Genomic DNA, 11,836 nt, shown 5'->3' on the forward strand with positions numbered 1-11,836 from the left:
TATTAAGACTCATTACATATACACCATTCTGCCTGCATGCGTGCCTGTGTGTCGGAAGACGGGGGGGGGGGGGCGCACCAGATCTCACTGTAGATGGTTATGAGCCACCTTTGAGCTCAGGACCTTTGGAAGAACAGCCAGTGTTCTTAACCTCTGAGCCGTCTCTCCAGCCCCCACATTGTTGTGGCGGGGCGTGCCTGTGGATAGCCGTGAAGAGCTGCCTTGCCTTCCACCGTGCATGCTCCGGGAGTTCAACTCAGGTTTGGTGGCAAGTGCGCTGACCCTCGGAATGACCCTCAGCCCACGGCAAGGCAGAGCTGATCTCGGTAGGACCGTGTAAGTCACAGGGATGAAATGAAGCAGAGCAGACCCCAGCAGACACATGTGCGCCTTTCTTTCTCTCAGAGACGTGAGCTCAACAGTGGAGCGCGGTGAGCCAGGCAGGAGAGGTTGGGCTGGGAGTGGCACAGAATGGAGGCTTCTCTAGGTGCTAACTCCCTTCTCCCCAGATCAAGGGCAGTGCAGGGATGGGGCAGCTGCTCTACCTGAGGCCGCACGGTCCTCAGCGCCGAGCAGAACCGTCAAGGTTCAAGATGTCAGCGTGGGCTCCGCCGTCCTGCCAGGAGGTAGGCGCACTGGCATGGCTGGGCACACTCCCCAGGGGCTGAAGTGAAGTCCTCAGCCCTGTCTGCCTGCAGGCGGAGGCTGGCGAGCTGGGAAGAAGAGCATGGATCCTGGGGTGGCTGGGACTCCCACAAAGGAGCAGTGCTCGGAAGCCTATAGGAGAGGGGAAGGCAGGAAGATGGGGAGTCTGCGCTCTGAAGAGACCTGCTGGAACAGAGACCGGAATACTGACAAACGGCCAAGTAAACAAGGTGGAGATCAGCTTCCTGCAAGGATCTTGGAGAGCAGACAAAGGAGTCTCTTGGTCACTCCAGGCAGTGAACTTTCCCGTAGCGAGATGACCGTCAGAGACATTTTAATCTGACACACGTGTGTGCTGAAGCTGATGGAGGAGGAGGACCTCACCTTCATGAGCAGGCAGGAGGGGAGGATGTGAGGGGGAGGAGGTGGTGTGCACAGCGGTTGCTAGGAGACACGTTGGGATGAATGGCTTCAGTTAAGGGGATGGAGGGCCAGGCTCTTGTGATCAGTGAATTTACTGGAGGACAGTCAGGAGTGGGAGACCGAGGGAAAGGGGGTGGTAAGAGGGAAACAGCTAAACTGGTGCACGCTCAGGGGTTAGAATGCCGTGTGTGTGTGTGTGTGTGTGTGTGTGTGTGTGTGTGTGTGTGTGCATGTGCGAGCGTGCACTCGCTCAGGCTGCCTACCCTCTGTTGGGACTGTATGCCAGGGAGGCTGCTGAGAAGAGGAGGCTGAGGGCACCAGCTGGGAATAGCATCTTGGTCCAAATGGCAGCAGAGCAGAGCAGCCATCCATGTCGTTGAGGTTGTAGTAAAATAAACAACTGGCAACAGCCAGAGAGAGCCTGGAGGCCCAAGGCTGGGGTTCACGTCTGAAGAAGGGGATTAGACACACAGGTGTGGGATTTGGGGCGATGGCATGTGGGCGTGACTTTCTGAACAGGTTTGGAGCTCCCGGAAGGTCACTCACGGACAGAGGGTGCTCCTCGTGGACGACGGTTGACGCGGCGATGGACGGAGGGGGGAGAAGAGGTTGTAGGAGCAGTGTGCTGGTTGCCGGGACTGGAAGTCAAGCGGAAACCCTGAAGGGCCAAGCAGGAGAAAAGGCCAAAGCGCCTTCGTCGGGATTGCTGCTGGCCCCTGAGGGCAGGGCTTCGCTAACTGGGTGAGAAGCCAGTGAGCTCGCATTCCAAGGCACCATCCAGCAAACTGGGACCTACCCCGGGTGCTTTATTTTCTGAACCCTGGGCCTCAGGCGTGCTGCATAAGAGCTATTCCGCTGAGCTGTGGTCATCCTCTTCATTTAATATTTATTTTTATTTCAGGTGTGTGCATGTTTGCCCGGGTAGGTAGGTGTCCATGCTGTGTGAATGCAGCAGCTGGGGGGGCACGAAAGGACACCAGAGTTCCTGGAATCCAACACCTGGGGTTCTGGGAACTGGGCCCGTTCCTGGACCATCTCTCGAACACAGTTACAATTTTTGAGACAAGGTCTCGCTCAGCTGCCCAGGCTGGTCTTGAACTCGGATCTGTAGCCCGGGCAGACCTTGAACTTGGGAGCTCCCTGCCTTAACCTCCCAAGTAGCTTGCATTACAGCCCTGGCAGCCAGGGGCCTTCAACTGAAATTCACATGTTGCCCAATTGACCTGAAACTGCTTTGTGCTCTGGTTGCATAATGCCGCACAGCAAACCACCCGCCTCAGTGGCAACGGACCGGCTTTGCCATGGCCACGGACCCTGCCGGGGAGGCGCCAGGACAGGGTTGTGGGGACAGACTCTGCAATGAGAGACCAGAATCACCCACAGCCTCCAGGGACTGGGTGCTGCAGGGCTCCGAAGGCCTCAGTCTCTCGGTGTCGAAGGGCACAGACTATGGAGAAAGCTTTGGGGCGTTTTTGCTGGCTCAGGCGTTGCTGGCCTTTGAAGAACAGTGTCATAGTGGAAATGGGCTGAGTTTGCTTCACTTTGCCCTTTTCTTGCTCTCGCACGCTGGCTGGCTGCTAAGGGACAAGGCACAGTTTCCTTTTCTCCGTACCGGGGTCAAACCCAGGTGTAACGTGCCAACACTCTCCCAGTTTTTAAGCTCAGAACCCTGTGACAGTTTATCTTATGATGTCGCTTTAAAAACATCCTGTTCTTAATAATGCCTACGTGAGTGTCTGGGTATGTGGATGTGTGAGCGCAGGGGCCCAAAGGTCTCTGGGGCTGGAGTTACCCTGGTGAGCTGCCCACAGGACAAGGTGATCTCCTGCGGAGCCTCTCTGTGGCCTCCTTTTTTTTTATTTCTTTCTTGCGGTCACGTTAGGAAGTAGAATAAATAAAGGAGCCCAGTGATGCCCCCCTCTATTTGAGACAGGGTCTCCTATATCATAGACTGGCCTTGAACTTGCTAAGGAACCGAGAAGGGCTTGAACAACTTGTCTGTTTTTGAGACAAGGTCCTTCTCTGCATACCCTGGCTGTCCTGGAACTTGCTATGCAGAACACAGTGGCTTTGAACTCCCAGAGTTCCAGGCTCTGGGTCCTGAGCGCTGCCTTTAAAAGTGTCTGGCAACAACTTTTTTCTTTCTTTCTTCTTTCATTTTTTTTTTTTTTTTTTCTTTTTGAAGGTTGGTTCTGTCCTTTCACTGTGTGTTCTGGGGGACTGGACTAGGTAGGTAGGAATTTTTACTCTTTGAATTAGGCTGACTTATGTTATGTATGTATGCACTATTTATTTATTTATTTATTTATTTATTTATTTATTTATTTATTTATTATTACTTCAGCTCACTATATAGACCAGGCTGGCCTCAAACTGACAGAGAATCACCAGCCTCTGCCTCCTCCGGGGTGCTAGAAGTAAAGTATTACTATACCTGGCCCTTTAACAACCTCCTCCTCCTCCTCTTGAGCTTTTTGCTGCACTGATTCACTTCCTGTTCCATGTGAACATCAGTGTGTCTAAGGAGATCTGAGAGGAACAGTATCCAACTTCAGTCTTCAGGCTTGGGGACAAGTGCCTTCACCTACCAAACTGGAGACAAATGCCTTCACCCACCAAACCGTCTTTCCGGCCTGGTGACACCCCTTTACATAACTATCACTTTCCTCACACCCCGCCGGTCAGGCACACACCACGGAGAGCATGTATCAGGGCCATCTCTAGGAAATGCAGTGATCCCCCCTCACCTCAGAAGGATACATCCCATGATGTCCAGTGCATGTCCAAAACAGGTTCGAATCTTCCATAAGCTACATTTTTTATTATATGTATCTATGATGAAGTTTAATTCACAAATTGGCCACAGTAACAGATTAACAATAGGCACAGTCAATAGGATGGTTTCAGTGATTCTGTAGTGAAATTGTGTGATGTCTTCTGTGATAGCCTCCTGTGTGACACCGCCCTGGTTTTTATGGTGCCTTGATGAAGTGAGGTGCTTGTCACTGGCATTGAGACTTGACACTGGGCTGCCACAGGCCTTCTGAACGTATGCCAGGAGGCTCGTCCTCCTGAGGGGTTCCTGGATCACGTGACCATGACGGTGCAGGGTGAGCAGTGTATACAGGATGGACCCACTGGACACAGGGATGACTCACATCCTGGGTGGATGGAGCAGGATAGCCCTGGATTTCGTCATGCTGCTCAGGAGAGCAGAGCTTATGAATCGCTTAGCTCTGTCATTTTCCATCCAGTGCTTTCAGGGGTGACCCTGAATCCACCCGAGGGAAAGCACGGACGGTGGCCGCTGCCGACGGCTGTGGAAGGAAGGGCCCTCTTTGTCCCAGCATCTTCTTTTCAAATGCACTGTGTCACTTGACCTAAACCAGAGGTGGGGGGATCAGTTAAGTAACGGAGGCCTGGGAGGGAAGGCGGTTTGGCCCAGAGCCAGGTCCAAGCGCTCGGCTGTGACAAGACCCTAGGTCTCTAGCAGCAAGCTGGTCCTACCAACAAAACACCACCTTCAGTCTGGACTGCCTCTCTACGGTAGGGTCTCCCCCATTCCCACACCAGCACGGGGCAGGGGAGCCCTGGACCCCTGTTCACTGCTCCTGCATTTTAGAGGCATGCTGACATTTTTACTTATGTAACATATTTTCTATTATTTTATATGTGTGGGTCCCTCACCTCATGTATGTCTGTGGACCACATGCATGCCTGGTGCCAGCAGAGGCAGAGCAGGGAGTCAGATCCCTTCTAACTCCAGTCACAGGAGGCCGTGAGCCATGGGGTGCTGGGAGCCCACACAGCTCTTCTAATCACGGGGCCGGCTGCCTCTCCAGCCCAGGCATCCAGGATACTCAACATGGAGACTTCGGACACTGGGCACAGTGCAGCACGCCTGTGATCCCAGCACTCGGGGAGGCACAGGCAGGTGGATGTTTGTGAGTTCGAGGGCAGCCTGGTCTGCAAAGCGAGTCCAGAACAGTGGAGGCTACACAGAGAAACAAAAAATAAAAAAACAGAACAATAAAAAAGAGAGAAGACTTTGGGGGAAGCTGGATAAACAAATAATAAATTTTTTTTTCATTTTTAAAATGAAGGCTTCACATGACTTCCGAGAGAGAAAGTCAGGGTGATGCTCCCCTCCAGGCCCATGTTGGGGTCCAGGCTGATGAACAAGGGGCACCGGAATAAGTGGGCAGCCATGGGCTCCTCCCATGGACAGCTTGGGAGGTGCCTTCAGGCCTGCGCTTGGAGAAGGGGGACAAAGAGGAGAGCAGCTGGCCAGCGCCTGTAGGTCCAGCAGGGAGGGACGAAGGAGCCACCTCTGCAGTCCCCAGGTTACAGCTCCTGATTCCCTCGGGGGAGAGGTCCTGCTGAGGGCAGCCATGGAGGGGCAGCTCTCACCCAGGAGCAGCCCAGGACAGAGCAAGCCTCAGTTTCTACACCCTGCTGGTGCTCTGCCCCCTGCCCAGGCAGTCTGTCTCTCTGCAGGAACGTCCACAGACTAGCGATTTCTTTTGAGATTGTAGATCAGGAAGGCCTTAGGGACTGCAGCTTCCACTTCTTGTGTAGGGCAGGGGGCACAGGGCTTTCTTGTCCCTTGATGTACCAGGGAGGGCTGCCTCTCGCTCCATCCACGCTCCTGAGGTCCCTGCTAACCAACCCCACAGAGTTCTCTTGGGTAGGCTTTTCTTTGTCTTCTTTACACACACACACACACACACACACACACACACACACACACACACACACTCACTCACTCACTCTTGGGTAGGCTTTTCTTTGTCTTCTTCACACACACACACACAAAGTCCAATTTGGGGGGTTAATGAGCTGCTGGGTTTACTCAAGAGCACAGCGAGCATGAGTATACCCCCAAACAGCCATGGCCCTGGCTGGCACCCCAGGAGAGCCGGCAACCCCCAGGGCCGCACGATGGAGTCCCGTCTTAGGCACGGTCTCAGCTGCCCTCCTGTGCCCTGGTACTTGGGACACTCTTGGAAAACTAACACACAGGCGGGCACTACCGTGGCTATGTAGGCCCCGAGTGGGCGCCTTGAGGTGTACGCTTGAAGATGAGGTCGTGGTGGTGAGAAGGTCAGGTGGGGGACCTGGGAGGCGCTCCCCGCTGTGATTTAAAATAAAGTCAATGCGGTTTTGGAAGGGCCTCCTTATGTACCTCAAGCTGGCCCGAACCCTACTACATAGCCTGTGTAGACTTGAATGCGGCTATCCTCCTGCCTCAGCCTCCTGGGTGCTGGGATGACAGAGAAGTGCCACCATGCCCCGCGTGTTTGGGATTCCTCTGCCCCGTTTTCCCCATCCACCCCTCTGCTGAGGGGCCCGTCTCTTCCATGAAGTCCTCGACAAAGCTCGCTGTGGCTGCTGGCCCTGCTGCTGCTCAGGCTTCACCTTCCAGGGCCCGCCTCCACTGTATGGTGTGTGAGTCACTCCTGTGTCTTTGTTCGGGCCTGGCCAACGTTCCCCCACCCCCAGGAATTACTCACCATTTATGTCACCAGTCCCCTGGAACGCGCCCTGTCCTCCTTCTCCCTGCATCTAATGCTATCTTGTTTAAACTATTTTCCCTCCTCTGAGGGACAAAGTCATGAGTGTTTGGCCTGGAAAATTTAGATGCAAACTGTATACAGAGAAAAAATGCCCACCAATTCTCAAAACCATATCACCCGTACTCCTTTCAGTTCCCTGCGTCCAGGCCTTCACAATGCCTGTTGGGCCTTCTGCTGCTCTGTTTTTATTTTGACAAGAGCTCACCATGTGGCCCAGGCTGGCTTTGAACCCACAGCTCTATCTCGAGCTCCAGTGTGCTGGGCAGGGGTGGGACCGGGCTGGATCTTTCTAAAAGCTTTCCTTCCCTCTCCCCCCCCCCGCCTCTGAGTAAATCTCATCCTTTCTGTTGTGAAGTTGGGTCTTTGAGAACCCTTTCCTCCCCCGCAGGCCAGGGCTCCTGGGACACACTCAGGACCCAGTAGTTTTCCTTGTAGAAGTAGCCACAGTTAGAAACAAGCTGCCGTTTGTATTCCTCTTGTTTGATACGTCTCTGGTGTATTCCCATGATTCTCCTGCCTCAGCCTCACTCATGCTGAGGCCGCAGATAGGTGCTGCCCTGCCCGGCGTCTGCTTGTTTACCCTGGTCTCACTGCGCAGCATCCGCTGTTCTGACCACGTGTTAGCACACTGCCCCAGGACAGTGCCCCGGACTCACCGTGTGCTCACCCTCAGTTTGAAGACTGAGGACACAGCTCAGTCGGTAGGGTCCTGTCTAGCATGCAGAGAGTGAGCCCCGAGTTCTGTCCCCAACACCATATAAGCTGGGTGTGGCGGCACATGTCTGAGATTCCAGCACTCAGGAAGTGGATGCACAGGGATCAAGGCCACCTGAAGCCCGCCCGGGCCACATGAGACCTGTCCTTAAGAGCCAGTGTGTCGGGGACAGGTCACTGGAGAGCTGGCTCAGGGATTAAGAGCCCTTTCCCCTTGCAGAGGAGCCCAGTTTAGTTCCAGCATCTCCACAGCCGCTCACAGCTACTGAACTCTAGTTCCACCGGATCCGACACCCTGTTCTGACCTTGTGGGCACCAGGGACACATTGGGTGCACATTATACAAACATGGAGACAGAACATTTGTACACATAAATAAGTTAAAACGTCCTAAAGGGTCAGTGAGTACAGAGGGCATAGCAGTTGAGAATATATACTGATTTTTCAGAGGACCCGGGTTCGATTTCTGCCTCTGGTATCAATGGCCTCTAAAGGCAGCTCCAGGGCCTACCCTCCGCCACCCACGGCACAGGTGCACACACCTGCACACACAGACTCACATAAACACATAATTAAAAATGATTAAGCTGACAAACACAGCTAATCAGTTACAGCGCACTGCGACACTGAGCTAGCTTGCTCACCGAGCCCTCCGCCTTTTCAGGAAGGAAGATCAGTCAGAGTTCCATGTATCTTTCAAGTACACAACAGCCAGGATCAGGCTATGTCCATCGGGGGGAGCGGCACCCCCTTTAAGATAATTTACCTTAATGTGTATGTGTATGCACCTATGTGAGTTTCTGTATGTCACATGCATGTGGCGTCTTCAGAGCAGGGGTCAGCTCTCCGGGGGCCCAGCCCCAGCTCCCCTGCAGACAGTGGTGAGTGTGGGGTCCCAGCTGCGAGGCCCGCTAACCAGCATCAACACCACTTTAAACAAGTTGCCCTTAACGACTTAATCTCGCAGAATCTGGGATTATGGGGTTGGGTAGGGCTGCGAAGTAACGGGTCTGTGAGAAGAGAACAGGAGTGCCATGGCAGGCAGGAAATCGATGCAGCAGAGAAAGCCAGAAGAGTACGGACATGACGGGGTGGGGGTGGGGGAGGCTCTCGTCCTGGAATCTTGTTCAAGTCTCTTGCCAGCCAGCCGAGAGCTAGAAATGCCATCAAGGGGCAGCTGAATGGTGAAGGTGTTTGTGGCCGAGCCTGACTTGAGTTCTGTCACCTCCACGTGTGAACCCACCTGCCCTAAAGTAAATCTATGGAAAAAAAATCACAGAAGAAAAGAATTCCATAACAATTAACATTTGCTATGGAAGTTGCCAACACAGAGATGATATTTCTCTTATCTAGAGACATTTCAAGTAAGAATGTTAAAATAGCAATGAATCAGGCTGGAAGACTCGGCATATACGACCTCCTCCTCTCCTGGAATTTCACAAACGCGATTAGTAACTTTGTTGGTTTCTTTGGCTTTAGGCTTTTTTTTTAAGGTTAGCAACTTCTGTTTACAGAGGAGAGAGCCTACTTCCTGCAGGCCTGTGACTTAAGGCGTGACCTTATCAACCTCCACCCTGTAAATTCCACACCAGCCGCACTCACATTCCTTAGCAACCCTTTGAAGAACTCACTGGAGTTGCACGGGACTGGGAGTGGAGTTTTCTTGGTATCGTGCCAGCCTAGTGTGCCCTGGGTTCAATGGCTCCATCAAACTGGAAGTAGAGGCAGGTGGGTCAAAGATTCAAGCTTCTCCTGGGCTGCACAGTGAGTCTGAGGCTAGCCTGGGCTACTGGAGTTGCTGGCGACCACAAACCCAGCTCCTCACATTCCTATCGAATTCCCCTGGACTCTCCATCCCTGGCACCTCAGAGGCCTTTCCTGCACCCCCCTCCTCCTCCCGTGGTGAGAATCTTCCCATCTTTATTTTCTTTACACAGGTTGTCTGCAGGTGACCCTAGCCTACCTGGAACTCACAGAGCTTGGCCTGCCTCTGCCTCCCGGAGTGCTGGGATCATAGGCTGCACCTCAGCCCAGCTTTGCTGATTTATTCTCGTTACTTATGAGTGCTTCCCTGAAGATAAATCTGTGCACCACATATATGCTGGCTCCCATGGACCCTGGACCTGGAGCTGCACATGGTTGTGAGCCTCAGACTCAGTAAACCTCATATCTGTGGTGGATGTAAACATGTTTTTGTTTTGGTCCCAGGTGTGGGATGTGGGGCTGATTCAGATGGTCCACAGCAGCAGACTGTCTGCCTCCTGCCGGCTCTGAGAGGAGCTCTTTGCCAGCTGCAGAGAGTTTAAATCTGAGGGTTCTGGAGAGAGAATAAATGCCAGAGCCCAGAGAGTGTGGAGCACCGAGAAAGAACACGGCTGCTTTCTGCTTTACTGCTGCATCTCCTGGCTGCTGTTGTGAGACAAGATGTTGGCGATCTCCTGAAACACAGACTGGACTGGCTCAAGGAACCCAACGACCCTAACCAGCAGGAAGCAGCTAAGAGAACTATGCCCCCTCTCCCACTCACCCTTTCTCTCTCCTACCTGATGTTGGTTGGGGTGTTGGAAGGGATGGGGGTGAAGAAAGAGATGTAAGAAATGTAAATAAAAGTTTTTAAAAGTATGCTAACACATATCCTTCTGTGCTCAGAAGGTAATTGAATATGCAGAGGAAATTACGGGAATTCCAATTTACAGCACAGTTAAGACATTGTTCTTGGTAGTTTTATGTCAACTAGACGCAAGCTGGAGTTATCTGAAAGGAGGGAGCTTCAGCTGAGAAAAATGTCTCCATGAGATCCAGCTGTAGGGCATTTTCTTAGTTAGTGATTGATGGGGGAGGGCCCAGCCCACTGCGGTGATGTCATCTCCTGGCTGGTCCTGGGTTCCATAGAAAGCGGGCTGAGCTAGCTGCCACGTGGAACTAGCCAGTGAGCAGCACCCTCCATGGCCTGTGCAGCAGCTCCTGCCCCCAGCTTCCCTCCCTGACTCCCCGCAGTGATGAACTGCTGCCTGGGGGTGTAAACCGAGATGAGCATCTTCCTCCTCAAGTGGCCTTGCCATGGTGTTTCATCATCCTAAACTAGGACAGGCCCTAACAGGCATCTAGAGTGAGGCCCAACCAGGAAGCTGGTACAGCAGGCATAGTCACTTCCTGTCAGGTGTGGTCACCTGACTTCCGTTCCTGGAACCCCCATGGCGGAAGGAGAGAACAGATCCAGAGAACACTGGACTGTCGCACTTCTCTAAGTCCTAAATTAGACAAGTGTGAACTCTGGGCATCCTTTCCCAAAGGCTCTGGGGTCAACACCCCCCCTTTGCCACGTGGCCCTCCGTTGGCCTCTGCAACCAGCACAGCCTTCTGTTTCTTTTCTCCTTTCCAGGCAGCTGTCAAGATGTACAGCCCACCTGCCCTGTTGTTTTTCTCTTAAACTCTCACACAATTGTCCTTGAACTGCAAAAACACTTTTTTAGGGTCGGGCCCTGTGGGGCTGGAGACGTGTGTCTGTTGGTAGATTGCCGACTGGCCTGACACCCGTGAATTCAGAGTGTGGTGGTCTACACCTGAAATCCCTGCACTTGGGAAGTGATGGCGGGACAGCACTGATACCCTCCCAGAGGACCCAGCTTCTGACCCCAGCACTCAGCGGGCGGCCCTCAACCACCCAGAACTCTTGTTTCAGGGAATCTGGTCCCACCTCTGGAACAGGCCAGAACTGAATCAGGCTAGAATAGCGGGGAAGATAATTCACTCTGAACTTAATGTAACAATTTGCTGAGAAGTAGCCAGCAGTAAAAATGTCCTCTCCCTCCTTGTCCTCATTTCCTTGTCCTCCGTGGGGATTTCCTTGCCCTTGTACTTACACAGGTGTGGCTTTTTGTATGTTACAGGAGAAACAGGAAGAATCTGGCTAGGACCTGTTATGGAAAGTGCTGGTATCGAGGTGTGGTGGGGCTGGCACTCGGCCTGCTGCTGGACTCTGGACCTCTGGGGCCTGGGAACTAGAGGCTCAGGCACAGGGAGCCTCAGTCTGCTCCAGGGCAGAGCTGCGGTGGGAGGGGATTTTCAGAGCCTTGGCACAGGCACCTAGCCCCTGCTTGCACCAGCTCAAGGTCACAGAGCCCATTCGTGGGTCCTGCCCAAGCCTGTCACCAGGGAGGCAGAGGCAGGAGGATCAGAGGCTCAGGCTGGTCTGCAGGGGGAATCCACCAGCAGCCTGGCTACAGGAGACCTGTCTCAGCAGGACAGACCAGGATGGGGACCTGGGCGACAGCTTGGCTACTGGGGACAGAAAGTACCCGTTGTACAAGCATGAGAGTTCATATCCCAAGCATCCAGGGAAAGGCCACCTACGGGGCAGGCAGATCCGGGGGCAGGGGGCGCTGTGGCCAGCCAGGAAGCCACAGGTCAAGGCAATAGCGTAAAACATGTACCATCATCAGCTTCTAGCTTCCTCACACGCCCTCATGGGCGAGTGAC

At 53.4% G+C, this 11,836-nt stretch overlaps 1 long non-coding RNA gene across 1 annotated transcript; it reads left to right on the plus strand.

Moving 5' to 3' along the window:
* The first annotated feature begins 1,477 nt into the window (after positions 1-1,477).
* On the plus strand, positions 1,478-9,979 carry LOC129685812 (uncharacterized). The gene is made up of 2 exons (XR_008721545.1): positions 1,478-1,809; positions 9,295-9,979. It is a non-coding gene; the product is annotated as an uncharacterized LOC129685812 (long non-coding RNA).
* The last annotated feature ends 1,857 nt before the right edge of the window (positions 9,980-11,836 follow it).

This window comes from Psammomys obesus, unplaced genomic scaffold (assembly GCF_907164565.1).
Source record: "Psammomys obesus unplaced genomic scaffold, mPsaObe1.curated_primary_1811, whole genome shotgun sequence".
NCBI lineage: Eukaryota > Metazoa > Chordata > Mammalia > Rodentia > Muridae > Psammomys > Psammomys obesus.